The 5,663-nt window shown below is 45.0% G+C and overlaps 1 long non-coding RNA gene across 2 annotated transcripts; it reads right to left on the bottom strand.

The window, feature by feature from the left end:
• Window positions 1-1,714: 1,714 nt before the first annotated feature.
• LOC136471099 (uncharacterized) lies at window positions 1,715-5,030 on the bottom strand. 2 transcript variants are annotated; one of them, XR_010761923.1, is made up of 5 exons: window positions 4,520-5,030; window positions 4,320-4,452; window positions 3,518-3,607; window positions 2,870-2,961; window positions 1,715-2,139 (listed from the first exon to the last, which is right to left on the bottom strand). It is a non-coding gene; the product is annotated as an uncharacterized lncRNA (long non-coding RNA). The 2 variants fall into 2 exon arrangements; XR_010761922.1 differs by lacking the exon at window positions 3,518-3,607 and having other exon boundaries at window positions 4,520-5,029.
• Window positions 5,031-5,663: the final 633 nt, after the last annotated feature.

Genomic DNA, 5,663 nt, shown 5'->3' with positions numbered 1-5,663 from the left:
CATGACCCACCGGGAGGGACGGAAGCGGGGGTCATGCTGGTTGCTCCCGGGGTCGGCGGTGACGGAGCGCCAGTGGTGGCAAACGGCGCGCAGGTCCGCGTAGCAGTCGAGGTCGTTGGTGGGCAGGAGGCAGTCGGCAACGCGGTTGACGAGGTCCGCCGGGAGCGACGACCAGTCCGGTGCCGCCATGGCCTCGATCGACCCTCTTGGTTTCAGAGACTTGCTGTTTGTTTGCTGACGCTGAGGCAGGTGAAGAGAGAGCTGGGAGTGGTGGGGTTAAATAGCAGAGCCTTGAGTTGAGCTCGAGGGGAAGAAGAAAGGGTCGGAAGTGGCGATCCACTGCACCTGCATGCATGCAGTTACGCTCATTGGGAATCACCTGCACGCCGGCGCCGCCTTGGCTCCCGTGCGAGGTTTGATTCCTACTGCGCCCGAGGGACCGCGCGCGGGAGCTGGTCGTTCCAACTTCCTCCAACGCCATTACTGCTAAGGGCCTGTTTGGAATGCAGGAATCAAAAACACGGGAATAGAAAAAAATATAGGAATGGGGTGAGTGTGTAGTGGTAAAACAGAGGAAAGAAAAAACACACGAAATAACTAGAAGGGGTGTTTGGAACGCAGGAATCTATAACGCAGGAAAAACGCAGGAAGTAACAAAGAAAAAAAAATAGCAACATGCTTCACTTGCGTTAGCTGAAATGTTTGGGTCACTGATAACCTGACAGACTGCGGTACGCTCCCTTCTTTCCTGTTTTCTTCACGGGCAGTGCATCGGGCATACGCAAAGGAAATGAAACCAAGAGGTCCCGGTAGATTTTTTATTTCCTGTGAAATGAGCATTCAACTACAGTAAAATGGAGGAAAGGAATCGATTCTTCCTGTGTTCCAAACACTCCGATCAACTTCCTTTCCTTTGGTTTTAGTTCCTACGATTTTCCTTCAAAAATCCTCCGTTCCAAACGACCCCTAAACGGACAACAACTCAAGTGAAGCCAGCTAGCCAAGCCTCCAAATTTCAGGCTCGAATTCAGCCCAAATATTGCTCCACAAATCCGGCTTCTAACTTCTTATTATGGACACGATGATAATGGGCTTTTTAGCCCAAATAAGGCCCGTAAAATAAGAGAGTATCAAAATTAGCCGAGAATTATTCAAACATCCGGTACTGTTGCTTCCAGAACACGTAACATGATCGAGTGTATAGGCATCGAGGCTTGCGTCCTGACATGGGGTTCTTTTTTTTTTTCTAGCATCGGTGACGACGCTGTGGCTGCTCTTATTATGGCCACCTCTTCCCGCCCTGCTATGACTGCAAGGCCTGCCCTCTCGTCAATTGTGGCAACGCGAGCTGCTCCTGTTCCTGCTCCGCTCGTTACCGATGCTCAAGAGTCACAAGAGCCCTCACTACAACATGACTCGTTATACAAGGCATTAACAAATGCCTCCAAAACTAGTCAAAACGCCTTCAAAGACCTGTTGAGGCATTTATTAAAACGCCGGCTAAAACATGGAAGTAAAAGGTCTTTTGAGGCGTTTTTTCAAAATGCCTTTTAATATCAACTTTTAAAGGCATTTTCTCACTGCCTAGAATACTTTTTAGAGGCGCTTAGGAATTTGCCTTCAAACATCAATGGAGGCGTTATTAGAAATGCCTCCAAAACCAAGGTATTCATACAACCCTTTCGACCAATATCAAATTAGCACATTAACAATGAGAGCACACATTAAAATTGGATGCATCCAAACTTTAAAATCTCTCGTACAGCCATAAGCTTTCATCTCCAAATATCAGTACAATTGTTAGGTTCTCGTTCCTGAATGACTATCCTCAGTCCTGTTGTTTAGGTTCAGTCCTAAATGACACAGGTTTGCTGCTCCCTTTAAGATAAATAATGACATGTTCACATCACAACTATCAGCCTGTTCGGGAGGCCGTATCGTATCGTGGATTATTTACTGCTGGCTGGTTTGGTGTGAGAGAAAAACACTGTTCCCGGCTGGAAATTTACGATCGTTTACTAGCAAGCGAACAATGTATAAGTATAAATCCAACTGAATAGATGTTGCCTCATTGCCATCCTTCCTGCTGTCCCCCACTTGCCTCATTGCCATCCTTCCTGATCTCCAAATATCTGCTAACTGGATATAGAATCAGATTCACTGCTTGCAACCAAATAAACTTGTCCCAATAAGTATCACCAGGCTTTAGAACAAGTCATTAAAACACTAAGCTGAATAAAGCAGTAGAGCCGGACATGACAGAGTTACTCTACTTCAGCAAGATAAATAACATGTACTATCTGAATGCAGCCAAAGACATAGGCAACTATGTTCAGTTTAAATGAGGGGAAAACATCAATCGGGTCATACTTCTCACAAGAAAAAGAATCATATATTGTGGCATGAATACAAACTCCAGACGCCTGACAAGCATTCAGTTCATCAAGCGTGAATACAAACAAACAAGGGAGAAGAGACAGGGATGGCAGAAGAAGAAAATGTGGCAGATCAGAACTAAGATTTCAACCACCATGCAGGATAACATGAATCACAAAAGCAAAACATATATCAACCCATGTATGCCCTGCAGATACCTTCCCGCCATTTCTGTTATCTAACAGCTAAAATTCTAAATAAGAACAGAAACTAGACTACATCAATAGTCTGTCATCTCAAGCTAAATTCTAACAACAAAACCGATGGCTAATCCAGACCACAAGAACAGAATAATCTGACATCACACAGGCAATTAAATGTAACACACACAAGCAGCAAAGTGTAAGCTGGCCTTTCAAGGGTCAGAGAAAACACCAGGTCTTTTTAGTTAACCAGATTAGTAGAAGGCTGTACCAAGTAGAGTCGAACTTACACTTGCAATATGTTGTAGATGCACACAGGAGAAGCCGCAACAGCTCCAAGCTCCACAGAAGAGCAACAAAGAACCAGAAGCCTCAGTCCTCCCTAAAAGAGTAAGTAATTTCACACGAGTAAGTAATTTCAAAGCTATGAAATTGTTACCGATTACAGATCAAGCTACGTGAAATTCTACACGAGTAAGTAATTTCACTAAAACCAAGCAATAGCAGTAGGATCAGCACAAGTTACATGCAACACACATAGAGAGGGTAATAGGAGTACTAATTTCAAAACCACGACCACCCACGCAAATTCAAGAAGACCGCAAAAAACAACCAAGAGCGATAGGGTGAAGCACAAATTTCTACATACTAAGCTCATCTCTTCAGATCCTTAAAAAAGTCTAGAAAAAGGCCCTACAGCCAAGCAAAGTAGACCGGAGGAACTAACAGCAAAGGTAATCGTTTATTATCGTACTATGCTTGAAGTCGCTGAAATTCAGTTTAGCCACACTCTTTCATGAACCATGGTAGCCATAGATCGAGAAGAGAGAGAAAATTACAGACATTATTGGATAGAACTACTTGCATCCATGGTGACTTTGTATGACGTAAAACAAGGCATAGGAATTCTGATAGCTATATTGCGAGGGTGAATGAACCTTTAGAAACACTAGGTCCAAGTTGAAGAGCACACTCCAGTGTCCTCTTCATATCTCTCAGTATTTACGTCACTCTAGAGAGCTCTTTCCCTGAAAACACACAGCATTTCAGCGGTTCCATAATCATAAACGCACCATAGATTCAAAGTGCTGACCGAATCCATTTCCATCATTTCAGAATTCTCTTTCTAAACACAAGATGCTACACATCAATCAAAAAAAGGTGACCAACTGTTTCTTGCTTATTACATAATAAATAAGCAGGTGAGGTCACTCATAGGTTTTCTCAAAAAAAAATTGAGGGGAAACTGGTCACATTTACAGTCCTAGACGCCTAGACACAAGGTATTTTTTAAGGGGAAATTACACTCTAAAACTAGGCTATTCAACTGAAACAATTAAGATGATAGCATTATGGTACTATTGAATCTGGATAACAAACATGCCAAACATTTAGAAATGTATAGTTGTATATAGACACAATCACATGAACCTATAGACAAATCGAGCACGAAAAACATGACAAAGCTTCATTTGTCGAGTACAGAACAAATAAGTTTCCAATAATGAGAAGCAATAAGATGTTAACATTTTCTATTGGAATCCCAGCATCATGCTCCTGCCTTCAGTGTGGAGAGTTGAGCTCTGATGGGGAAATGTTTTTTTTTGAGGGAACTGATGGGGAAATGTTGCATGCATGGAAATCGATTTCAGTGTGCAGTATACATGAGGCTGCAAGTCGGTTTAGTAAACACCAAAAAAGGCAACACAAACCTAAGTGGAATTTCATCAAACATGTTACCTGCACAGATCTCTCCACAAACCCATCTCAATGACCAACCCGAGCAATCTGACGCGTGTCAAACATCTCTCCATAACATGCCTAACCACCGACGCCCCTGCCTTCGCATCTATCCTTCTAGTATTCCATCTCTCTAGGGAGGGATCAAGGGATCAGGAATGACAACATGGAAGAGAAATCATGAATCAAGAGGTGCTGACCTTGGCAGTTGAGGTCTCGATGTAGATCGAGATGGATGGAGCGCAGAGGAGGTGGATCGGGGTTGGACAATAGAGGCGTCGTCGTCGTCGTCGTCGTCCACGACGGGTGTGGACGTCAGCACCCGCCAAGCAGCCACGACGATGGAGGTAGCGCTTGGTAGAGGAGCACTTGAAGAAACGACGAACCCGACGAACTCCAACGATCTCCCTGTGCTGCCCGACGCAGCCGCGCCGCCTCCCACCAACCGAGCCGCCGCACCGCCTCCCCGCAACAGCGCCGCCGCACCACCTCCGCGCAACCACGCCGCTGCCCCGTAGCCGCGCGCCTCGTCGCAGCCGCACCTCCGTTCGCGCGCCGAAGCAGGAGGGCCACGCTGGAGTCGCCGGAGCTGGCCGCCCCTTCCACCTCGTCCTTCCCCGTGTGGCTGCTATTGCAGCGTGGGCAGCTTGCGTGTCCAGGACCAGGAGAGATACACGGCGGCGTGGGCAGCTTGCAACCCCGTGGGACTGGAGAAACAATTTACGTGGGCTGTGGGCAGGCTGTCCCTCCCAATCTCCGGTTTTTCTTTTGCTAATTAAAAATTTGTATTATAATTTTCCTTTGTGTTTTCTAGTGTCGTTTGCTTCTTCCGGTGGAGTAGCACAGTGAATCGAGTCTACAAGTTTTTTACTCACAGCAGCACAGGACTTTGAAGGCGTTTGACAAAAAAACGCCTCCAATTGCTATAGTCATTTGAGGCGTTTTTAATTTTGCCTTTTAAAAAATATTTTTAGAGGCATTTTTTGAAGAGTGCCTTTATGCAACAAGAAATTAAGGCATTTTGAGAAAAGACCTTTAACAAAATGCCTTCTATTAAGAGACATGCTGTAGTGCCTATTGGCACGCAACAATAGGCAGGAACGTGCGTCGAGCGGGACAACCTCGTATGATCCTCACGTGATTAGGGGTTTTGGGGAGTTAAGAATTCACTTAGAGTACCTTGCAATTTGAGATAAACTTTTAATTCTTTGATACCTTATAATCTTATATGTATCTTGCATGGCAACCATCAGATGGATTCATTTCGATGTGCATGGGCTTAGGTTCGGTCAGCCAAACCACATCTTAAGTGGTGTAGCGCTAGCGAAGATTTTGCAACTCCAA

Source organism: Miscanthus floridulus, chromosome 1, assembly GCF_019320115.1.
Source record: "Miscanthus floridulus cultivar M001 chromosome 1, ASM1932011v1, whole genome shotgun sequence".
NCBI classification, from domain to species: domain Eukaryota; kingdom Viridiplantae; phylum Streptophyta; class Magnoliopsida; order Poales; family Poaceae; genus Miscanthus; species Miscanthus floridulus.
Note: the sequence above shows the minus strand (reverse complement) of the source record. Positions and strands in the feature narration are given on the sequence as shown.